Source organism: Bactrocera neohumeralis, chromosome 3 (genome assembly GCF_024586455.1).
Source record: "Bactrocera neohumeralis isolate Rockhampton chromosome 3, APGP_CSIRO_Bneo_wtdbg2-racon-allhic-juicebox.fasta_v2, whole genome shotgun sequence".
Taxonomy (NCBI): Eukaryota; Metazoa; Arthropoda; class Insecta; order Diptera; family Tephritidae; genus Bactrocera; species Bactrocera neohumeralis.
Genome location: NC_065920.1, coordinates 71,724,613 through 71,751,345, shown reverse-complemented (window position 1 = coordinate 71,751,345; position 26,733 = coordinate 71,724,613). Strand labels below are relative to the sequence as shown.

Sequence of the window (26,733 nt, the reverse complement as noted above, 5' to 3'; positions counted from 1 at the left end):
CTTAATATTACTTTATTTAACTCAACTTAACCTAACTTATCTTAACTTAACTCAACTTAATTTAATTTAACTTAACTTAACTTAAATGAAACTTAAACTTAACTTAACTTAACTTAACTTAACTTAACTTAACTTAACTTAACTTAACTTAACTTAACTTAACTGAACTGAACTGAACTTAACTTAACTTAACTTAACTTAACTTTTAACTTAACTTAACTTAACTTTATTAACTCAACCTAACCTAACTTAACTTAACTTAGCTCAACTTAACTTAACTGAACTTAACTTAACTTTACGTAACTTAACATGTCTTAACTTAACTTAACGTAGATTAATTTAACTTAACGTATCTTAACTTATTTTAATTTAACTTAGCCAAACTTTATTTAATTTTCAGGTAATTTAACCAAACTCAACTTAACTTAAGTTAGTTTAAATTAAATTAAATTATCTTAGCTAAACTTTACTTAATTTTTAGGTAACTTAACCTAATTAAACCCAGCTTATTTAAACTTAACTTCATTAAACTTAACGTAACTTAACTTTGCGAAACTTAACTTATTAGTACTTAACTTAACATTTAACTTGACTTTACTTTATCACTGCGGAATGGAATAATTTAGTAATTTTAGTCCAGTAATCGGACTATATAGACCAGGGTTGAAGCCTTTGAACATGGTAAAAAGTCAATAAAATAATGGAAGTGCAAGGGGAGGGTCGGGGTTAAACTTTTAAGGGTAAAAATATGAATCTATTTTTTCTTTTACGAAATTTGTGGTAAACTAACATTTTTAGGAAGATTTTTTTATTAAAAAATATTATTTTTTCACCTCATTTCGACTTAATATCGGAAAAATGTTCAATCGAAAATTCTCAAGTCCATGTATCTGTTTTAAAAACAAACCCTGACCTCAGATTAGATTAGATGGCTGGCTCTTACGCTTTTACCAATCTTTGGTGAGTTGATCTGAGGTTCAACAATCCAGTAGTGAACTACAATCAGCCAAATGAGATCCTACCCGTTCCCATTCCACAGCTGTTAAGACTAATGCACCTGTTCTAGCTCGTCAACCATGCCGTTTCCTGCAATAGCTCTGTGACCCAAACTAGTCTGATGGTTTCTGATTTTCTTTACTAGTCTTGAGTGTCAAGTGAGCGAGCTCAAAGCCAATATCGCTGCTCTACCATCGGGGTGGATTGTCACCGGTCTGAAGGATCTATCGCTACCATTATGGCAGTATTCACTTTCGGGTAGACCAATAGCTCTACCTGAAGCCTAAAACTGAAGTTGATGTAAAGTTTTCGATAGTCTACTCTTGGGTAACCCTCCTCGCATGCTTTAATCCATTTCTCAAATCTTTTCTTTCCATGCTTGCTGATGGTATGTGAGCAGAAACCTCACAAACAGGGCTAAGACCTGGTAATCCAAGTATTTTGTAATGAAATCAAGTTGAGCGAGTTCCAGACTGCCACTCTGGTCTTATATCGGCATCTTCGTCTTTTGCAAAACTTCTTGTTCGCATTTTACACTACAAAATTTTGTCTGTCTTTGTCCTCAGATAATTTCAGTCCACCATTCCACACTATTTCTAGTGGTATCACATGCTGTCAGCTAGACTTGTTTATTTTTGTCCGCATTCGAAAAAATAACATTCTGCCCTCTTAAATATAATATGCATTATGCTTTCTCTGTCGTATATATAAGGGGTTTGAGGACCTTGCGCCCCATAATATGCCTTACTTAATATCCGAATGTAATCCTAGAAAATTATTGCTAGCAAATATGATAAATGTAGGAGATAAATGCAAATAGGCAGAAAATCGATGTCGCCCATTCATGCGTGTCGATGAATTAGACGCTTACGAGCTAAGCAATTATATTGGTGTGGTGCGTCTTAGCTCCATAATTCGTATTAATTTCTTTATACGCAACGATAATTGTAGCGCCGCAATATATGCAATACATTTGCAATTATATTTTGGCTGCTTTGGATGCAATTCATTGAAAGAAGAATACATTTATGCGCGCAGACAGACCGAAAGATAAAAATGAGATACTTCCCAACACAGTGGCTTACAGTACACACAAAACACTAACGATTGTTATTGTAGCTTCATAATGTAGACACATAAATTCAACACAATAAAAAAGTGCACATAACAATTTTAGAGTAGTGGCTATAAATCCGGTTACTTTGTGGCCATTCACTATACTAAATTAGTGTGAATAGAAGGCACCAAGTGATGTTGTAATCAAATTCCATGAAATGGAGCATAAAAACGCTGTGAAAAATCAGAAACGTAAAATCTAAAATGCGAAATAATCTTTTTCACCATAAATGCCGTACTCGGAGCGCACAAAAGTATGCAGCAAACAGGCAATAATATGCTAATACTGTGGACAGTCGTTCGACAGAAATATGAGACATGTCAGCCATGTTTTATGATGCCAATAAATCGACAATGTCTGTCGCGTGGCAAAAGTGTAAACGATAGGAAGCGGGTGGCATAAAAAACGGGTTGGAAGTGTTACGGGCTAAAAGAACTGAAAACCCACTACAATGACTGAAACTCTTTACTTCACAGTCACTCTTTGGTCACATGCTTCTTACCTACGATCGCATGGCTTACTGAGTTCTGTGGAAAATGCCTTTGCCGCTATTATCGCTGTTGCCTCATCAATTCAAATTGTTTTCCGGTTATTTGCAATTGCATCGCCCCCGTTGACTTGACCACATGTGACAGCGCATGTCGGCCATAAGTTGTGAGCCAAGGAAGCAGGCGAATATTAAAAGTGTAAGGCGAAGAGTGGCGCAAAAAAGAAATACGTAAAAAATGTGCAGTATTGAGGTTAACCACATGTCGACCAGTGTGGGTGTTTATTAGCGCATGCATGCATGTGTGCGTGTGTGAAAACCGTTAACGATGTTGAAAGACGTGGTTGAAAATGGTCGAAGGAAACCACCGCACAGTGGACAATCGCAAAAAAAAAAGAAATATTTTTTAGGTATTCTTTAAAGATCTAGTACAAGAACGAAAAATAGGAACTTAACCTTAAAACCTTTTCGAAAACACTAAAAAAAATACTGTTAATAGAAGACCCACAAGAACCAAACTCAAAACTGTTATAACAGAGCATAGAATCTTATTTTTGTTTTTAAATTGTTTTCGTTTGGAAACTCTATGAGTTCGTAAGCGAAAAGGTATCCTTTTGTCAAGACTGCATTAGACTGGAAACAAGCTGGTTCTCGTGGTCCTTTTGTCTTTTGACTTTTGTCTCTGACCCTCTGGACTTCACTTGAGCTTAGTGGGCGCTGGTCAACATCTAGGGCTGTTCGATTGCGAGAGCCTTCCGGATCCAAGGCATCCAGCATCCAAGGGATCCACTGAAGTTCATACTCTCAGCTATGCTCACCGTGCTGCAATCAAAGAAGGCCTTACGGACGTTTGTTAAGTGCACTCTTCTGGACCTGATTATCATGTAGTGTGTTGTTGCCTTCTGGGACTTGAGAGTGTCATTGATGCGGAATGAATGGATTTCCGATTATGATGTGGAAAGGAAAGGATCTTTAGGGAACAAGAGGTCTAGCAAGAGCAAGAGTCTAAATGGTACGGTCAGGTTGCAAGAATGCTGGGACAAGTCCTAAAAGTCGGGTTACTTGCCAGTACATCAAGAATGTTACGCCAGAGAAACTCAGACATAAGATTCTGTGTGAGTCTGGGTTTCTGCTTACGGGAATGGGCCTGACTACGTTCTTGCAACAACGACAACTGTCTGATAGATCGGAGTGTCTGTGGGGGTGTACATATTTAGATGATTGGGTGCACCGTATCACGGAAATATCTCGGGGCTATAGGTATTACCCGGACTGATGGACAATGTGATGTTACGTTTATTAAGGGAAATCCAGACTGCTGGTTCTCTCTGAGTTTGGGTTTTCTCTTAGAGACACTCTGAACTGATTGATCGAGTGTCTGGGTGGTGTGCACACAGCACGTTACTCGGAATGCCCAATGTTGCTCTGGAATACCAATAGACATCTCGGAGATATTACCTGGACTGACGGACGATTAGGTGTTAGCGGTGTGATCTCAATTATTCGGAATGCCGAACAGTTAGGTTTGTTTGGTATCTTTTTGCGTGAGTTGTTTAGACGGCGAAGGCGTTAGACTAAGAATTAGTGTTAGCTTCTTTTGTAAATGGTGTCTGCGTGTAATGTGCTTACGGGATTCGACCACTGGTCACCAGTCCAGAGCAGTATGAAAGCTCAACTGGTAGTAGCTTCGGCTGCGAGGTCTAAATGGAGACTTAATTCAGGTACCATGGGAGCAGGAGCTCCTGAACTTCTCTTCAACCTGCTCACGCGGCATAAGTCTGCGGGGAGTATCGCGGTGGTGGACGATTGCTGGACTCTGACTGTCCAAGTTGTATAAAGGAAGTTGAAGTGGAAATATCTAGGTACTCTCTGCTTTATTGTCCAGCTTTTACATAACTGAGGTTGAAAGTCGTTGCAGTCACATTTTAAGCGACCCGGGTGAAATGGCCGAAATTGGTATGAATCGACTCAACAAATCTGTGAAAGACTTGAAGTGCTTTGCCGACTTTTGAAAAGCTCTCGTTCAATACTTGGGAGTACTTAGGTAGCACAATGGACCAGCGTTCTCAGCTGTTCATATGGGCTCCTCTTTTCGATCGAACTTCTAACTTAACTACTTCTAACGATAATTTTTCTCCTCTATACTATTTTATAATGTCAAAATATTCGAGAATTTCAAAAATCAAAAAAATAAATAAATAAATTGACGACCAATAACCCACTGTGCGGCGCCATAACAGTCACAGAAGTCAAGCCATAAATATATTCATACATACACAAGCACATACACATTCAATTACACATATGTAAATATGCACTTTGAGCATATCTGTGTGTATATGTATATTTGTGAAAAAAATTCAATTCTTCACCACTCCGCAGTCACATGAGCTCGAGCTCAGTGGCTTGGAAAAGGCCAATACTTTTTGCTGTCTGCTCGCTGTCAACGCTCATGACAAATGCGCTGGAAAAACTGCTTAAAGTGTATGGGCGGATGGGCGGCGCGAGGCCATAAACCATAAATGACATAACGCCGAAGCAGGCTGAAAGTGGACAGACAACAATAAAAAAGTGCACTTACATGCATTGTGCGAAATCCGAAGCGCATACATTGAGATTTATATCAATATTAATTGTTAAGGATACTTGTGGTCAACTTACGCGCACACGCAGCGAGGGAACGGAGGCAACGCGTGGAAACACGTGCAGCAAACAGGAATTTCTCTCAGCTCGTAAACGCTGCCATATGGCCGACCGTATGCTGTGACACTCACACACAAAAGCGCATATTTGCACAAATTGTTAAAGCTGCTGGTGTGCTTGGTAAAGTTTTTGTTGTACTTTATGGTTAAGAGTTCAAGCTGCGCTTGTTTGCTCTTGTAATTACGCATTGCTTTGCAAATATCTCGCTTTGTCTTTCATCACTCAACAGGCTTATTACAATATGGTTTTATGCGTTAAGTGGCTCAGTTGACTGTGTGGACTTGTTGTTAGTGTGGTGCGCTCTCTGTCTTTGCTTATACTCGCTAATATGTTCTTTACTCAATTTGCACTATATTTGATCGATTTTGGTCATATTTTCATTATATTATTTAATATATTTTTAATTTTTCAATTTTTAAAGAGAGATATTTGGGAAAATTAGTGGAAGCCAGTGGTGATCTAGTGACTGATGCCCAGAGCATATTGAAATTATGGAAGGAACACTTCTCTAAATTGCTGAATGGCAGTGGAAGCATAAATCCAGAAGATAGTAAACCCGATTCCCCAATCGATGACGATGGAGCGGACGTTCCATTGCCCGGTCGTGAAGAAGTTCGAATAGCAATTAACCGTCTGAAGAACAACAAATCGGCGTGGGCCGATGAATTGTCGGCCAAGTTATTCAAATACGGCGGCGAAGAACTGATAAGGAGCAGGCTTCAAGCATGCCCCAATGATTGGAACTTAAGTGCGCTCTGCCCAATCCATAAAAACGGAGACCCCACAGTATTCCATACTGTACTATCTATTACCTCTAAATCAAGAGTTGATCATCGAAGACCGGTTTTAAGACTGTCTATATTGTGTTACAGTTCTTGGATTCGACTTTCTGTTATATTTCGAAACAGATGTAGAATATGGGTGTTACTATACAAACATTAGCTCAAGAAAAGCGAGAAAGTAGTTACTCTCTGTCGGTGATATTATTACGATTTCGTTGCCTTTCACTACACAGGAAAAGTCTTTCTTCAGCAGTCGTATGCTCTATTTTAATAAGTTGTTGTCCATTGTACACGGTTTAAAATTGTTAGGTGGTTCAGCCTTACCAAGCTTTGCCCAAACAACCAATCCATAACTGACAGTAGGGCTTACGATCGTGGTATACAGCCACCTGATGCTACCTGGCGCGCAGCCCCAGGATCTGCCGGCTAGGCGTCTGCACATCATGAATGCCTTGGTGGCTCTGGATAGTGTTAATTTCACGTGTCTATTCCACTGTAATGTTGAGTCTAATGTGAGGCCTAGGATATTGACCTCTTTAAACACCTCCAACTCACTGCCTTTAAGAGTTAGGGGCCTCAATCCCGAAAGAGATCTTCGCTGTTTAAAAGAGGCGACAGTTGTTTTTGACGGATTGATATTTAACCCTACCGTATTACACCATCCTTTTGCTAGACTTAAGTCCTTTTGAACTATGTCGCAGAGAGTGTTCTCATGCTTACCTCATGCCATTATGACAATGTCATCGATATACCCCTGACACTGAATCCGACTGTGAGTAATTCAAAGTGCTCATCTACTACTAGACCCCAAAAAAGGTGGGATAGAACTCCACGAGACAGCTCCCCGTGGTACCAAGATGAATCTTGCTTTCCCTCACAGTAGTTTTAGCTTTTCTAGTACGCAGTACAGTCTCTATCAATCTGCATATTGGAGCCGCCACATTCCTTTTCTTCAGTGCCTTGATGACGCTTGCGTGGGACGCCTTATTAAAAGCACCTTCGATGTCAAAAAAGACACACATCCAGTATCAAGCGAACTCTGAAGTTCAACCGTGAGTTGTTGTCGGTAGCGTTCCCTAATTATAGTTTCACTCAGTTTTAAGAGCTTTTAATGTTCCCAACAAATATAATACACCAAATGTTGGGTTGCCGTAATTAATCCATTTTTCATCATGAGTCCCAACCCGCTGCGAAAATGACTTCGTTTTGTAGCGTTCAAACAGCATTTCAAACATGCGGAATCATCTTTCACAGTCTATTAGCTTCAATTTATCAACCAATATCTTTACTTCTGAATGTTTGCGGCTGCTTTTAAACGTTTCGAAATGACTGCTTGATGGACAGGCAAAGATTCTGTAAACTCTTCTTGTGTTTGACAACAATAAGTATACACCGAGTAATGCTTCCAGGTTCTTATCATCAAACATATTGTGGTCACTCAGGACATTCTTTGTCTTCCAAGCCAAACCACTTCTTTTGGTACAGTTGCTCAGTTAGAGCATATTCATCATAGCCATCCACCAAAATACGTTGATTTTCGTAGTAAAGAGTATTATTATTTACATTTGTGCATATTGTTTTGTATTTATATAAAAAATTATTTAAGAACTTAAGAAAATAATTCTCATTAAGGCCTACTGTATACTATTATATTCCACTCTATAGTTTTAAATTTGGACTAAATAATTCAAGTAAATTAAATCATTCTATATTTGAATGTATTTAACGCGCAATTTACCAGAAAATAGTTGGCAAAGGCTTCAGAAAGTGACCTCATTATCTTCATCAATAAGCTGAAGCAAAATACAAAAAAAATTCTAATTTTTGGCCAAAAGCGGTCCAGACAACTTCAAAATGCACAACAAAGAAAAAAACAAACAAGCAAAAAAAGCAAAATTCACATACATTTAAATACACACATACATATGAAGCATCCAAATTCGTTGTTATGTTCGACTATGTGTTCGGCTTTGAGTGTGGTGGGTTGAAATTCTTCACTGCTTCCGAATGACCTTTAAAACGGGCCTCTGCAGCTTTTTAGCCAGCAATGACTATTCTAAACAATGAGTGCCAGTGCGTGCTGGCAACAAATTGTCTGCACTGCCACGCACAAACAATGGCAATAGCGACAAAGATAAACAAGAACAACAATGTGGCTGTACATAAAAAGTAATGTCATTTCGTTGGCGACCCGGCGGCAGAGGCTTGCTGCACATTTCTTTTGGCAAATGTCAACGCTGGCAGCTATTATTGCTAGTATATTCATCAGCATTGTTTTGAAGTTTTTGTTGCTAATATTTAGTATTTGATGTTTTTGCTTTTAAATGTTTTCTGTTGTTGTTACCTAGAACGCATGCTTGCCAAGCACGCTGACCATTTACATGCATAAGAAATACGTGGTTGAGTGGAGTAAGCTTTTAGGCGCTCGAGCTTATGATGGAAGCATTTAATATTCCGCAGCATAGAGAGACATTAAAGGCTGGATAAAGGAAATTTGGCAGCACAATGAGTATGAAAAGTGTTTTTTAAACGGTTGCGTATCATGTGACGAGCACAAGAGGTGCAACGGTGGCATTTCAGGGAAATTAAGAGCACAAGTTTTTGTTTCTTCTATAAAATAAATCATTAAACGAAAAATAATATAAGCTGTGCATATGAGTGAGAGAGTGCTCCTAAGAGTACACATCCTGACAATATATTTATACAACATATAAGATATACTATATAGTCCTAAAAGTTCAAGTAACTGACCAAAAAAAAAATTAAAAATTTCAAACCTTTTGCAAAAATTTTCCAAAAAAAAATATAAAAAAATTAATGAACTGTTTTTTCTTCAGAAAAAGGAAAAATGTATATAAATTCAAAACAAATTTTATATAGAAAATTGAAAAATTTTAAAATTTTTTCAATTATTTTCCAAAAAAATAAAAAAATAATAATTAACTAACTTTTTTCAAAGGAAAAATGTTAATAAATTCGAAATACATTTTATTTCAAAAATTAAAAAAATTGAAAATTTTTCAAAATACATTTTATTCAAAAATTTTCCAAATAAAGAACTACTAAAATTTTGAAAGCATATGCTCTGTTCAAATTATTAGAAAAAAATAAAAAAATATTATCTGTGTTCATTAATACAAAAATTTTCAAAACATACTTTTTTTAATTAAAGGGAAGGAAAAAATGTAAATAAATTCAAAATTAATTTTATTTCAAAAATTAAATTAAAAAGTTTAAAATTGAAAATTTTTCTAAATTAATTTTTTTTCAAAAATTTTCAAAATAAAATATTGCTAAAAGTTCTCAAAAAATTCAAGCATATTTTCTCTTTAAGTTAATGCAGAAAATTAAAAAAAAATTATCTGTTTTCATTAATACATAAAATTTCAAATAATATTTTTTTCAAAAATTTTTCAAATAATCTATAATATATGTAATTGAGTAACCAATTTTTTATTTCAAAAATTCTAAATTAAAGAAAAAGTTAAAAATTTTCAAAACACATTTGTTTTCAAAAATTTTTCAAAAACAAATATTATAGAATTTCACAAGTGTATTTTCCATTTAAGTTAATACAAGACATTTAAAAAATTATCAGCATTCGTTAAAACAAATGTTTAAACATGAGGGTGGTCCTAAATATTAAACAATTTTTTTAAATCGCACTTTCCGATAAGATTTACCACTTTTAAAATTAATAAAAATTAATATTAATATATTAATTATTAATTAATTATTATTAATAATTAAAAATAATTTTCTTTCAAAATTTTTCTTAAAAATAAATAGATTTCCAAAAAAAATCAATACTAATAAAGAAAATAAAATGATTTTCGTTCATTAATAAAATTGTTGGTACATAAGGGTGATCCATAAAGTCAAAATCATTTATTTTGCTCCTCTTACTCTCAGAATAAAAAGTACCGCGTAGAGGTATAAGCTCCATACAATTAATTAATTAAATTAATTAAAACAAAGTATATATGCTCATAAGCAAAAACTTAAATATATTAGGGTGTTCCTTATATGCATTTTTTCTAATCTCAATTCTTTTTTTAATTTCATTTTCGCCCTATAAGGGTCATTCCGTTCATTAATAAATGTATGTATGTACATAACGGTGGTACTTAAAACCAAAATGCATGTTTTTTCTAGTCTGACATGGACAATTAGAACTACCACGATAAAATATAAACTACAAACATTTTAAGCAACAATTAAAAAAATTATATGCTCATAAATAAGAAATTTAAGTAAATTAGGGTGGTCCTAATTAACAAAATAAACTTTTTTTCTAATCACATCTCAAAATATCACTCTCAACTTAAAGAAATTTTCATTGGTAAAGATTTGAGGGAGGTCACAAAGAGTACTGGAAGGCTTAAGCTATCTATCTCAAATCAGTAATATCTCAAATTTAAACAACAACGCAAAAACTTTTTGATTTCAAACTTTAGAAATGTTTTGTTTATTTTCTTTTTTTTGTTTTATAAAGCTTCAACTATCGAAATATGCTGAAAAAATAATTCTTTCGCTCTAATTTTCTAGTATAGTAGGTAGACTATTTTGTAAATAATATTTTTTTTTCCAATATTCCAAATATTGATATTTTGACTGTACTAGTATTATATTATATTTTTAGGGTATGTTTTATTTCTAAAGCGTTTTTTCCCAATGCAAGCAAGGATTTAACGTGAACCTTGTAAACTTAAGTACCACCCTTATGCTGAAAAATGTATGCTTATTGAGCTATCGCTTGAAAAATCTCAAACTGTAGAATATGTAATTTTAAATTTGTATACACAAATAAAGTATTACTCATTGCGGTTTGCGGTTTATGCGAAATGTAGCATACTTTTGTGGTGAGCTTGAAATGGTGCACCGCACCACAAGCAAACAGACACACACATAGCCAGAGCAAATGTAAAATTTGGTTTAAATGAGCATTATTATTCCACTAGTAAATATCCTGCTTGAATTTGGAATTACATGCAAGAACTCAGTTTTTTGTTTGAGCACGTGCGAGCACTCATATGTATTTGTACTCTTCTGCTAATGTGTGTGTGTGGGGAAACTTAATTTTGTGGTCACTTTGATTGAGTGAGAGGGCAAAGTCGGTATTTCAGACCAGAGTGATTAAGTGCTACGAAGGTGAAGGTAGTTTTTTATAACTATATTGAATAGGTATGTATGTAAATAGGTATGTTAAAGTATAATATATATGTATGTAGATATGTTTAAATATGTGCGCATTGTTGGAATGGAAGATACGAGTATTAGAGTAATAAGAAGTATTAGGCTTCTTCTCTTCATTATGAAAAATCGATAATAGAATTTTCGAACACATTTCACAATATCAACAATTCCTTAACACAAAATTTCTGCCCAATTTCTTTCCCTTGTCATATTTCTCATCTGAATTGAAGGATGAATTTTGAAAAAATCGAATTTTTGAAAATTTTCTCTCTTCGAAAAATTTGTCAGGTAATGATCGAAGGGATATGATTTTTGATAGTAACTTCGATTTTTAGTATTTAGTATTTAGTATTTAGTATTTAGTATTTAGTATTTAGTATTTAGTATTTAGTATTTAGTATTTAGTATTTAGTATTTAGTATTTAGTATTTAGTATTTAGTATTTAGTATTTAGTATTTAGTATTTAGTATTTAGTATTTAGTATTTAGTATTTAGTATTTAGTATTTAGTATTTAGTATTTAGTATTTAGTATTTAGTATTTAGTATTTAGTATTTAGTATTTAGTATTTAGTATTTAGTATTTAGTATTTAGTATTTAGTATTTAGTATTTAGTATTTAGTATTTAGTATTTAGTATTTAGTATTTAGTATTTAGTGTTTAGTATTTAGTATTTAGTATTTAGTATTTAGTATTTAGTATTTAGTATTTAGTATTTAGTATTTAGTATTTAGTATTTAGTATTTAGTATTTAGTATTTAGTATTTAGTATTTAGTATTTAGTATTTAGTATTTAGTATTTATTATTTAGTATTTAGTATTTAGTATTTAGTATTTAGTATTTAGTATTTAGTATTTAGTATTTAGTATTTAGTATTTAGTATTTAGTATTTAGTATTTAGTATTTAGTATTTAGTATTTAGTATTTAGTATTTAGTATTTAGTATTTAGTATTTAGTATTTAGTATTTAGTATTTAGTATTTAGTATTTAGTATTTAGTAATAAACCACGTTTCTGATTTTTGGATTTGAGATAATTTGAGGCAAGAAAATGTTGCACACAGCTATATAGTTTATTTACGAGGTCCTCTTTTAAACGGGCTACTTAATCGAGGGAATCCAAATTTTTGAAAACGTGTCGCAGGTTTTTAAAATTTTTTAAATTATGTAAAATTACATTATTTTCATTTATTTACTGAAAAAATGCCCCTTAAAAAAAAATAAATAAATAACTAAAAGAGCCGTTTTTGCTGAGAAGTTAATACAATCCTTTAAATAACATTACGTTCCAATTGCTGTCTGAAAATTATTGAATCTAAAGTTTTTTCAACACATAAATAATGGGTTTCGCAAACATTTATATTTTATTTTTCGCTGCCATTTGTGTTTACGTATATTTGGCGCATTTTCCTTTCATTTACTTGTGACATTCGTCAGCTTTATGTGGCTTCATTTCACGCACGTGCCTTGACAATTTTCAAAATTTCAATTAAATCGTTAATTGAGTTGGCGCTCAAGCCATTAATGGATTTAATTTGCAGACAGTAGTTGACTATTTGAACTAAGCGCGGCCTTCAACGGCGATTTTGGCGAGAAAATTTTTCTGCTATTAAAGAAGCGGTTAGATGTTAGTAGGAACATTAATTCTTGTTTCTAATTTTTTTATGAAAATTCGAAGAATATTTTCATAATAAATTATTATTCAATTTTTAAAAATTTCTTCTTTTTATTATTAAATTTTTTTAAGAAACTATGTGAAAGTATGGTACACTGGGGTTGTGGTAGTTCATCAACACAGCAGCGGTATTGAACTATAATATATCCAATATTATACTCACACTTATTTCTGCTAAGAAATCACACATATTGAGCGATATATATTACATAAAGCCAAACGGAAGTTTGAAATTCTTACATTAGGTACCAGGTTGCTCAAAAAGTTTTGTCGTTTGATAAGAAAAACACAATTTTATGATTCTAAATACACTTTATTATTTAGTATAATCTCCCTCAACATTAATACACTTGTTTCAGCGATCCTTCAATTTGTGGATCCCATCCCTGGAGTGATAATCCGAAAGTTCTGCAAAATACGCTTCAGCAGCCGTTATGACCTCGCTTTGAAATTAATTGAAGAAAACTGTTCCTTAACCAACCTCTTCATTTGATGATAAACGCTTGCCACGCATACATTTTTTTATTCTGGAAACAAATAAAAGTTGCTCAGGGCAAAATCTGGTGAATACGGTGGATGCTCCAACAATTCGAACTCTAATTAATAGTTTTTAGCCATTGTCAAAATGCTCCTGTGACACAGTGCATTGTCCTGATGAAAAAGGATTTTTTCTTCTGCAAAACGGGTCTTTTTTCACGAATTCTTTTCTTCAACTGGTCCAAGAGGTTGCAATAATATGCAGTATTAAGTGTTTTACCAGTTTGTAAGTAATCCACAAACAAAATTCCTCTCGCATTTCCGGACACGAACTCGTTTCGAAGCCGGAAAACCAGGTTCACACCACTCTTTAGTCTCTTGTTTTCATTCAGGATCATGATGATAGTCCCAAGTCTCATCTTTAGTGATGAATCGATGCAAAAAATCCACTTAATCATTTTTAAAATGTTCCAATCTCTCAGTCAATCGACGATCTTCCAAATCCGTATCCTGTAATTTGGCTATGATTTCTGGTGTTGATGCGCTTTCTGGACGTCCTTCACGTGGATCGTCTTCAAGGCTTGTTCGACCACGTTTAAATTCCGAAACCCATCTTTCTACTGTTCTAATTTTAACATTCGTTCGTGAATTTCTTTTGGTGCCACACCTTCCAAAAATAAGAATTTTATTAGTGCACGATATTCAATTTTTTCATTGTAAAAAAATACTGTGACTCGGCGACACTAAAGGGCTTCTAAACAAAGAATAATTGACAGATTGAAATGAAAAAAAAAAAAAAAAATTGGAGCTAGTAGCAAAATCCTCTCTTATCGAACGATAAAACTTATTGAACAATCTGGTATATTGGTACTACTTGTAGCACGGACGATATTATAGCCTTACCAGTAATACATATATGCCACCTTTCACTGAGATGCTGCACATAAAGATCAATCGCTAGGACAGTCAACCGGATGTTTGAAAATACAATTTCGACATTCATTAAGATTTTTGGAATTCATTAAGTTAACTCACATATTGGTCTATATACATATGTATGAGCTATAAAAAAATGGAAATGTAAAACTTTATGTTTAGTATACGAATGCTGAGGATAGTATTGGCCCGATTTTATTCATTTTTGGCACAAACTCTCTTTGAATTTCAATAGAAGTCCTCGCAGATCGACCGCTATTTTGGTGAATAGTCAGCCATAGACACTGGAGCCGACATATTCAGTACCAGGAGCTTTGAAAAGTTATAGTCCGATTCCAACAATTATAAGATATGAGATTACATACCTTAAAGGCACCATTTGTGCAGACTTCTTTTTTGATCGCGATAATCACTCACATTTAGATGCTGTAAAATACAACAACCAGATGAAATTTAAAATGCAAAACAACGTATCATAATAAAATCGAAATACATCATATTACATATTTGTAGCATAAAATTTTCAGCTTCCACTGTCAGATATAACCAATATATTGGTTAGTCGAAAAAGTCTTTTCGTATTTATAATTAAACTTCAATTTCGTTTTTTTTTTTATATTTATACTAATAAATAAGTAAACAAATATGTACCATTTTGGTCGACCACTTTTTGTCATTTTTCCGCTAGAGACATTATTCCATTAGTGTAAAACTTTCATTAGTGTAAATCGAAATTTCCAGAACGGAAGCGAGTGAACCACTGTTGTACAACACGAACTGATACAAAATTTCAAAATAAAACGAATTTCTTCATTATTTTCACTTATTTTTGAACAGCTGTAAATTTGTTTCAACTTCTCCGCATAATATTTTTTTGGTCCAGCTTAACGTTTATGATATATTTCTTGTGTTTATAACATATGTTTTATTTGACTCTTTTCAGAAACTTATTTCTCTGCGATAAAGGAAAGACTTTTTGAGACCACAAAATTCAAGTAAGTCGCTATTATCAATTAACTATGTATATTGTTAACCATATTGTATTTCACAAAATATTTCACAATATGATTAAATATTAAAAAAAATAAATAAATATTTTATAAAAAAATTAATATTTCAATAAAAAAAACTAAAAAATTTATTTAAAAAAATTAAAAATTTAATTAAAAAAATTAAGCATTTTATAGAAAATTTATTAAAAATTTTAATTCAAAAAAAATAAAAATTTTATAAATTAAAAATTAAAAATTTTATTTAAAAAAAGCTAAAAATTTAAAAAAAAAAACTAAAAATTTTATAATAAAAAAATAAAAATGTAATTAAAAAAATTAAAAATTTTATTTAAAAAAACTAAAAGTTTTATAAAAAAAATTAAAAATGTAATTAAAAAAATTAAAAATTTTATAAAAAATTTATAAATTGAAAATTAAAAATTTTATGAAAAAAATAAAAACTTTATAAAAAAGTTAAAAATTTCTTATTACCTGAACAGCGTTGCTTATCGTTGAGCTAGTTTAGTAAGTCCTCTTTGACGAACTCTGCCTCTAACTCTCTCTTTCTCAGTTACAACGGTACATTTGTAGATGAAATAATGTATAATTAATTCGACTGATCGCTTATTGTTGTTAGTGGAAAACCAATTTCATAAGATAATTTTGGGATATTTTATGTTACATATTTTCTTTGTCGTAAGACTGGATCTTTAATTAGCATAACAAATGTAACAGCCTAAAAAAGCAATTTTTGAAAACTTAAAAAACAAAAAAAAAAATTAAGACTATATTTATGTACATATATATATACATATGTGTATATGGAGATATCGGTATATGGAGATTTATGGTATCGAAACTGTCTCTTTCAAAACGATACCAACAATTACTCAGGTTCTACTAAATCAATTCAACTGAAATTTTTTGAGAGTCCACGCTTCATATCATATCCCCAAATTGCAATTTTTACTATTTTTGAAAAATTCAAAACTGTCAAAAAAGTCGTACAAAATGTTTTTTTCAGGCAGTCGCCAGTATTGCAAGTAGTTTAAATTACTAAACCAAAAACAAAACAAATGAAAACAACATCACAATGCAGTGTACTTCATTCGAAAAGGCTATCAAACGCTTGGTGTAAATAACAGTAAATATTTTTGTAGTACATGTGTACGGAAACACATGTGAGTAATTCACACAAGGCGTGTGCCACTTACTCGAGAAGCCTGACTCATACATACAATGCACACTTATCAAAAACACAAACAACACACAAACTTTTTAATTTACAAGAAAATATTAAAAAAAAAATTTGAAGAAAAATTCGGCGAAATAAAAATTTTGAAAAAATCACTTTACCAGGTAAGCATATTCCAGCAGCAAGACGATATAACAATCCCAGCTGGCTGTTAACAAATGCCTACATTTTTGGATTTTTGAAAACAAAATTGTTGTTGTATACAACAAATTCACACATGAAGAAATATGCTTGTTGAGGAAAATGAGTCTTAAGCTCAAAGCTTCACAGCCCACACACACAAAGTACCAAAAATCCCCAAAATTTGTATACATACAAACATGTATGCCAGACATACATAACAACCCACACACTGTCAGCACAACTTGGCACACGCTGCCTAACACAAGTTGCTTCCAACATTCCTTCAATATGAGGGATGATACAGAAACTTTTCCAAAAATTTTCCAACATATATTTTCACACACTTCACATATGTTATGTCGTTACATAGATTTACATTTATACATATATATATATATCGTTATGGGCAAAAAAAAGTAAGACTTTGTTCATATTTTAAAATTCTTAATTTATTCTTCACAATCTATGTAATCCCTTTGGCCCCAATACATTTGTGACAACGTTTTATCCAGTCCTCGAAACTGTTGTCAAAGTCAATTTCCGGAATAGTCTTCAATTTAATATCTTCAATTGACTCAAAATGGTTTTTCCAGAGCAGTCGTTTGGGTTTGCTAAATAGCCAGAAGCCACACGAAGTTAAATGGTTAAATGGTGGTTGCGGCGCGATATTGGTTGAAAATTCGGCGAAATATTTACGAAGAATCAATGCAGTATGCTACGGTGCATTATCGTGGTGCAGAAACCAAGAGTTGTCGGCCGCCATTTTTCACGAATAGCTTCGCTCAAACGACGAATAACAGTCAAATACTATTTCTTCTTGCCAGTTTGGCGGGTCGGAAGGAATTCGGAGCGCATCACACCTTGATAACCGAAGAAAACTGTCAACATTACGTTGATTGTAAACCTGCCTTGAGGTGTTTTTAGCTTCGGCTCACCGTTGTCACGATATTTGGACGATTGATCGACTATTTTTGGGTAGAGACGAGACTCCTCGCAAGTAATAATATGTTTCATGAAAACCTGGTAGACGGAAAACATAGTTTCTTTCTGTTTCCTGCCGCACTTATTCAATAAAAATTCGCATTCCTTTTCTAAACATAGTTGCGCCATTAGGTAGTTGGGTAGGCTGCCCTGTTGTATTTCGGGCTCAATTAGCAATATCTGTGCCATTTTGATGCACTAATCGTTGACCTTTTTGTTATTGATATCATGTTTCACCTTCTCTTTCAAACCACTTTGTGGTTTCGATGAAGCTACTAATGTCCGATATGCTTCTTGTAGACAACCATTCAAGGTTTTGTGCTTGATGGATTGCAAGTGTTCTGTGTTGGATCTGCGATAGAGCTGGGCATTCACGGAGAAAGTTTAAAATTGTTTATTTCGCAGCCTCGGCAGATGTTGTTGTTGGGCATACCCATTTTGGACGCATGTTCTCCAAATGGCCAATGCCCTGTTTAGTACCAGTTACTCTGTATATACTTTTCCTGCACCTATTTAATAAGTCGTTAGTTCTTTTTCTGTCATATATTTCTGTCATAACTGTTAAGTTGATTGCATTTTGTTATATTTTTCCATCTGTTATTTGCTAATTGTTGAAATTGTTTATTGAGATGTCCCGATCATTGGAATATACTCCTGTGCCAGCTCCGCAGTCCATGTTGGACCCGCAGGTATAGACTGAGAGGCTATCTTTCACCCCTATTATCACCCTATAGTATAAGTCTAATGACAGCCGTATACCTCCCCACAATTTTACTAAGTTGAAGGCCCCAATTCTTGCTGACGCTTCTCTTGCAAGTGTAGTCGGCCATATAGGCTTTATTTATTCTTTTTTCTATATTTATTTTCCAAACCCCAACGAAATAGACAATTAAAGCTATTGAGTTTCTACTAGATGCATACAGTTTCACAGCCTAGACTCAGCACACTACCACAACCACGCGCATTTACAGCAATTTCTTGGAATACCATCGCTCGCCAACTGGAAATGGGCGCATATCTCTTACATCTAATATCCGTCGGCAAATCGCCTAGGTTCGCCCATTCGACAACGCCATTTATCAATGTCAACAGCCGCCAGAGCTGCCGTTACCAACAGCACACCAACAAACTACACCGCCAGCGCCACCAACACCATTAAGAGCGCCGCTTATTAGCCGCGAAAGATTTGCGCACCGCCGGTTGACCCAACGGACGTGAATGTGGGCAGTGAATATTTTCCGCTTGAAACGATAGATAAACGCTCATGACGACAAAGGAAGAAAAATCGTCGGTTGTGTGTGTGTGTGTTGTTAGAAGAGCGCAACGGCAGAGCAACTCAAGCGTGGTGGAGGCAAAAAGCCTGCAGATAGAAGACAAAAAAATGCAGATTTGCAAAATAAGCTGTGCTGCACAACAAAAAAAAAAAACAATGAAAAAAGAGCAAGAAATCGAGTAACGAAGAGGAAACGAGCAGTCAGCGGAAGACGCGTGCGGAGGCGGCCGCTTTGGCATTCAAATAGCGCAGTCAACTGCGTAGCGAAATTAGCTGTGCTTGGCTTATTTGAGTAACAATCGTTGCTATTGTTGTTGCCGCCGATGCTGCTGACAGTTTGTTGGCGATGCGCGCAACATTGTTGTTGGCTTGTTATATACTTTTGTTTCTCTGTGTTTTTGTTGGCATCTTCTATCGCATTGCAGTGCTAATTTGCATGAAATGCGATTGCGAGCGCTTGCGTTTGCCAGCTGCGCACGCTCGGCTCGGCTCAGCGCACACACACAAACGAACACAGGGTGTGTAGCACAAGCTTCAGCCAACGTGTGCGCTCGAATGCATGCGAAAGAAATTGTCGCCAGAGAAATACGAGTAAACACATTTGCATAATTTCAGGCTACGGCGCATTGTAAATGAAATGAAATAATGTCGGCGTGTTTGTTGCCTACATTTAGGCGTGCGTTTGTATGCACACAACTTTCGGTTGGTTGCAAAATTGCCAGCAAACGTCATGTCGAACTTGTAAAATTCGCTTTTTATGGAAATTTCACTCCACTGTAGGTAGTACGTGTTAGTTTCTTTACAATTTTGTGTGTGTGTGTGTGTGTGCCTGTGTGTTCATTTAAGCCTCTGCACCCGATGCCTTGCGCACTGCATCGTTTTGATTTTCACTGAAACTCATTTCGGCTTTAATGAGTAGATATGCATGCTGTTATTTGAGCCAATGCCAGCTACGGTTGTCACACACGCGCAGCTGATTTAGTTTTTGGGCGCCTAAAATTGCACTACGAATTTTAGCTGCTAGCAGCATTTGCTCGACGCCTGACTGCTACGCACTGGCAAAACCTATTTCACTATAGTAGAGGGCAAAAGCAATGTGTTTAAAAATTAAGTTGGCTTTGCTAGCCTACCGTTAGGCGTATTTACGTTTTAACGCCTTTGTGAAAATTCATAGAGGCGATGGAGTTACAAGTATGTGCGTGACAGCTTTTGTTACTGCGGGGGAATGAAAGTGGTTAATATACTTCATAGTAAAAGCGTTAGCGCCTGAAGGTATGCAAAATTACTATACATTTCTCTATGAAATTACTTGTGTTCTATATGTTGGCTATATTTGCAGTGAGTTCACTCGTACTCGAGTTGATTGTGACTAGAAATGTGTTGAATAAAATACTCTACTTTATTTCTAAAGCAATTTCAAGTTGTAAGGATATTGTAGTTAAAGTCTTTTGTATTAAGGGGTTATATCAAACAAAGTTTTTGGTTAACTTTTTTCTAAGAGGCCTTATCGACTACTGCTTCGCCGTTGCCAATACCAAAGGATCATAAATCTTCAGAATATTTCTTTCGAAAACTCATAGCCCCGACTCATCAGATGTTGTCATCGTCCATGCCTCTGCGTCATATAGCAGGACGGGGATGCTGAGTTACTTATAGAGTTTGGTCAAAGTAGCACCTGTTGTCAAAAGAGATTGTACGTTAGATTTTTAAGCTATATTGTTGTTGATACTGATGCAAATATAGATGAAATTCGGTGGTAGACTTCAAAATTATTTACGTTGCGAGTTAAGCAGTCTGTTTTCCCTCCGCTGCGACAAGGCACTCCTTGTCGTACCAGCTGTGCTTTTGCATTTTCCGAAAACCAATGATTTCGGTTGCAGCTGTACGTAAGGAGTTTGAAATGCTGTCCCACAGTTCCCTTATACCGAGTTGTTGACGAGTGCTCTCAGAGAGCAGGAGCGCAAGTCGATTAGATAGTCGTTCGGCTTTCTGTTGGGATTGCAGCTTCTCGGCGTCGAAGCTTCCTCGTGTTTATTGACGTGCATTTTTTGCTTCTCATAGACGGGTGCGAATCTTGGCTGCAATAAGATAGTGGTCCGAGTCGATGTTAGGACCTCGGAGCGTACGCACATCTAAAACATTGGAGACATTTCTTCCGTCTATCACAACATGATCGATGTGGTTGATGATTTTTCAATCCAGAGAGCCAGTTAGCTGGTTGAATTTTTTATGCTGGAGTCTAGTCCCACAGATAACCATATTTCGGGCCGCGGGGAAGTCGATCAGCCTCGACCCATTTGAAAATATTTCATTGTGGAGGCTGAATTTACCGACCGTTGTGTCAAAGGTACCTTCCTTGCCCACCCTGGCGTTAAAGTCGCCAAAAATGATTTTGATATTCTGGTGGGATCAACTCTCATAGGTGCGCTCCAAGCGCTCATAGAAGGCATCTTTGGTTATCTTTTTCGTCGGAGTGTGGCCGAAAATCAGTGATATGTTGAAGAACTTGGCTTTGATGCGGATTGTGGCAAGGCGTTCATCCACCAGGGTGACTGCCAGTACTCAACAACGGGATGCTTCTTTCATCACAAATTCCATACCGAACTAATGCTCCTTTACATGACCCCTGCAGTAAATGCCACAAAGATCTACTTGCCTCAGTCCTTGTCCCATCTATCGCATTTCTTGGACAGCGATGATATTAGTCTTCACTCTAATGAGGACATCAACCAGCTAGGCAGCGGCATCTTCCGAATTAAGCGGACATTCCAGGACGTAAGTTGTAATGCTTAATGTGTTTGACATGGTCGTTAGAAAAAAGGGGGGCTCTCTTTCGAGACTGTTCCTAGTTTCATTGGTAGTGTTTTTTTAACGGGTCCCAAGTCCCGCGCACAATCCTGGAGGCTTTCTCACTTTAGCCCACTTTCAAACGAATGTTTTTTGGTTACCCAGAGGATACTTGGTCTAGGACCGGAAGTCATGAGCTGCTTGAGCCATATGTAAAATAATCGTTTCTGGCCACTCCCAAGTGAATGACGCTCAGAAAATTTTCTTCACTTGCGTGATTTTCTACACATGACTCCAGAGTTAAAGATCATATTCTTAAACCAAAGGAATTTCTATTCACTAAACGTCCCACTACTGCTTAAAGGCAATGCACTTAGGAAACGAAATTTAAAATATTGTGCTAAAAGTGGAGCTTTGGCATTTCTCTCATAAAATATGAATAAATTTAGGCAAAAGAAATTCTCTAGTACGCATATGCATAAATATTGTAATATATGTAATATGTGTTCAGTTTCCATGGCTTTGATCTACTATTCACCCACTTACACATGTAAAGAACTTAAACTTTCTAAAAGAACAAAAAATAATAATGAAACAAAAGTGAATAGAAATTAAGCAAAGAAAATGAACAACAGAAACAATTTGTTGCCTAACGGTGTTTAAATATGCCTGCTCTGCACGTACATGCATACTAAATACTAGAAAATATTTCTTCGTGTGAGGTTTGAACATAACTGACAGCGCTCACTCATGCTGCATTATTTAGTGTTCTTTTAGGCGCAAAAGCATTTGGGCAAATGAAAAGCATATGGTTATCATGCTTTGATGCTCAAAACAAATGCGTAGCAACACAATTAGCTATACACATAGGCATATGTAGGTGTGTGTAAATAATAAGTGCTTGTTTACATCAAAGTCCGTAAATAAATATGCATATGTGGGATATGAGTGACATCCTAATGTCATATGTGTATACAATAATAGGATATGTGATGAGAAGTGGCACTTGAATATAGCTGGCGAAAGCATTTAAAATGTCTTCAGTGATAAAAATAAAAATCTTGTTTGCTGCTTAATGTTGCACGGCTACAGTACACTTGTTTTGATTTACTGTTAATTTAAAGGGTGTGTTTTTTGGCTGTGTTTGGAAGGCCTGGCTGTTTGGAAAAACGCAAGTTTATTAAGAAAAAACAATTAAAATGAGTAAAGAAAAACAATTTTATGATATTAGCTAGATAACATAAATAAAGGGTGTAATTTTAAGAGGTATAGAATTACATAAAATTGACAAACATGTTATTTGTGACACTAATTTTTGGAACTGAACCTAAAAAGTGTGGGAGGAAATTAATTTTATGATTTTAGCTTGATAGCGTATGCAAAGGGTGCAATTTTTGGTGCTACAGAGTTACGTAAAATTGACTACTGTCAAAGAAAACCTTATTATTTTTGACATTCATTTCCGGAACAGAATAGAAAAGTGAAAAAAAGAAAAACTATAATGGAACAATGCTTAACAAGTGAAAAACGTGGACAAAGATTTCTAAAAATCTTAATTTACTCTACCACGTTGCCACATTTCAGGTAGCTACAAGGCACAGAAAATAACCGAAAATAATCGTTAGACACCTTTGCATTCAGAAAAAGTTGCTGCTTAGGTGAAGTTTCAGGTAGCTACAAGGTACAAAATTAACTGGCACAATGTTTAATAAGACTAAAAACGTTGACATAGATTTCTAAAAATCTTAACTTATTCTACCACGTTGCCACATTTCAGGTAGCTACAACTCACAGAAAATAACCGAAAACACTCTCTAGGCTTCCTTGCATTCAGAAAAAGTTGCTGTTTAGGTGAAGGTACAGAAACTTACCGAAAACTATCTCTAGCTGCTTTTCATTCAGAAAAAGTTGCTGATTGAGTTGTTTATTTTGTTTTTTCTAAAAAAAAAAGCAATTCAGTTCTCTATTTTTTGTTGTTCATGTCATTTTTAATACGCAAATTTCGACGTGGTTCCGGCAGATTGATGCAATAAGCATTATCATCACTTAAATCGAAGTAGCTGTTTGGTGATCAATAAATGAGATTGTCAATTGTTAACCTAAATCGCCGTTATATTCCTAAACTTTTGTCTAAAACTTATTTACAAAACGAGTACAAACAGAAGTCAAAATATTTGCAATTTTATTGCTTTGATCCTCATCAACTTCATCCGATACAAATATTTTTAAAATATATAATACATGAAAAAATTCTGTGGCTATTTAGCCATTCTTCTTTATTTTCTATTTGTTTATTTTTATATTTTTATACTTTTTTATTTTTCTTTTTTTATGTTTTTATATTTATTTTCTTTTTCTATATTTTCTATTTTTATATCCACATCAAAAATACTCCATACTCTAAACCAAAAGCTCTTACATCAATATTTTTCTCATTTAGTTATTTACAAATTTTCAAGCTAAGCTCTTACATCACATTTAATGTGAGACATACGTATTCCATAAAATTGTATTTGGTCTGTTCTTTTAGCCTGCGGTTGTGCAGCAATGAGTTTAGTCCCTTTTTGTGGCTTAAATGCGGTAAATATAAAAAATTCATAAATTTTAATTTCGTATTCCACATGTCTGGCGCATATATGTGCATACATACATATATATGTATATAGATTAAGGTGTGCATTATTTCACAAGCTGATTTTTTTTGGGGCTCTGCAGGCCCATGCAATACAGATTTTCATACATGCAATTCTAAACAATTTTTAGTACATAATGGATAATTTTTATGGCAAATCTTTGAAGAAAGATGAAATTGTTTTAATTTTAGAAGAAGTTCCAAAAAATAAATAATCAAATATGGATATAGAGTCTGATGAAGAAGACCAAGTTATAATATTAGAAAGCAATAAAAATCAGTTTTTGAGTGACGTTCTAACTGAAGTCATGGCTGAAGACACAGCAGAGCCGGAAAATCCTGAAAACACAGTTCTTGAGGAACCTTTGCAGAAATAAAAAAAAAATTGAGAAAACAGCCGAGCTTTCACAGTTTGACTCATTAGTGGGGCCATTAGTCTCTTTTGAAGATATGGACACGCCCACACAATTTTTCTTGTCGTACAGTTAAGCTATTGTTGGGGGAACCATATTTAATTCAAACTTGTATGCGGTGCAAAACAACAAAGCACTTAATCTAAAAAAACTGAGTTCCCTGCATTTCTTGGCATGATTTTCCTTATGGGTTACCATCAAGTTCTTTATGGGTTACCATCAATTTTCAAGTTGGCGATTCGACTCAATACAAATATCTTTACATGTAAATGGTAATTCAAAAATTCCGAAAAACAACAAAGATCCGCTTTTTAAAATTTGCCCTATGACTGACGCTCTAAACAAATGCTTTCAGCAGGTGTATTGCGGAACCAAGGAATTATCAGTTAATGAATCTACGATTCTTTTCAAGGGAAATCAAACAATATTGTGCCATGAAACCAATTAAGAGTGGTTATAAATTGTGGTATTTGTCGTATCAATATGGCTATATTAAAATGTTCCAAATATATCAAGGAAAAGTTGAAACTGTGTAAGAGAGGTACGAAGGATTTGGTCTCGGAGAGAAAAGGTGTTGTCCCACACACAAAATGTGTGGCGCCAGAACAAGAATATGTATTTTGAAAATTATTTTACCTTCGTTAGACCCCTAGAGTTTCTCCAAACTCAGAAAGTGTTTGCGTGTGGAACACTTAGAGGCAATTGAAACGAACTTTCTTCAAATATGAAGCCAGAAAGGCCAATGCAAAGAGGCGAGTTTGATTTACGATCAACAACGAATAGGGTAAGTGTTTATAAATGGATAGATAATAAACCAATATTATTGACGTATAATCTTCATGGCACTGAGCAAACTACAGCCAAGAGAAGGAACCGGTAAGACCAGAAAATAAATTTTCAATGTCCAACTGTCTTTAAAGATTACAAATCATTGATGGGTGGGGTAGACAATGCAAATCAACTGCGAATTACCAACGGGATATGCAGGTGATCTAAAAACTGGAGGCATAGATTTTTTTTGGGGGCTTTTGGAAATAACGTTCGTGAACATGACAAAATCACTCTGCTGGATTATGAACGGTTCGTTGCTCAATTTCTAATGACTCAATGGGATATTGGTGCCAATAAACGTGGCTTGAGTCAGACACCAACACAGTCAACCAAAAAACGTGGTGGTAAGGGTGCGTCAGTTGTAACTGATGTGCGACTAGGTAACTTGGGAGTACATTGACCAATATTTGTTGAAAGCCGCCTTCGAAAATCCAAAATTGCGGAATATTTTTATGCTGCAATGAATAAAACAATTGTTCCGCCGAATATAATGGCATTAATAAATGAAAATTTTTAAGATCCACAAACCTATCAGTACTTCTAAGTATCATATCCTTTTTGTACGCTGCGGTATACTTGAAATTTATAATTTTCTAATTTTTGTTAATAAAATATTTATATGACTGATATTATATTGGAAAATAAATTAAAAACTTTTAAACTTTTTGGGAGCTTGGTCAACTAAGGGCTAAGGTTATAATGAAATATATTGAGCCTTTACACAAGTGGCTTTTAACCCTTAAACGCGTGGTGGTTCCTTCAGGAACTACTATTTTTTTGTAAAATTTTCATGTAGGAACATGCATTTTTCAATATTACATCACGGCACATATTGCTTTGATATATCCGTCATCTTTTAGCTCAGTCGCCACTTCTGTGTGAGCTTTGCAGTCATTTACGTTTTGACTTGAGTAAGAGTGCATCGAAAAAATAATTTCAAGGAAAATTTTGTATTTTCAAATGATTTTTGTGAAAGTAATAATAATTGATTAGTGCTGAAAAATTTAGAGGCTTCATCGTTATTACAATTTAATTTGATGTAAGTGTTGAAAAAACGTTTACAAATTTAAATTTTTA

The 26,733-nt window shown here is 34.6% G+C and overlaps 1 protein-coding gene across 1 annotated transcript in view; it reads left to right on the top strand.

Annotated features, from left to right (window-relative positions):
* Nucleotides 1–26,733, top strand: part of LOC126753021 (trissin receptor) — a 226,987-nt gene that overhangs the window by 82,036 nt on the left and 118,218 nt on the right. Inside the window, exon 3 of the mRNA XM_050464113.1 lies at nucleotides 15,313–15,364. The gene's annotated coding sequence lies outside the window, so the exon portion shown is untranslated. The remainder of the gene's footprint in view (nucleotides 1–15,312; nucleotides 15,365–26,733) is intronic.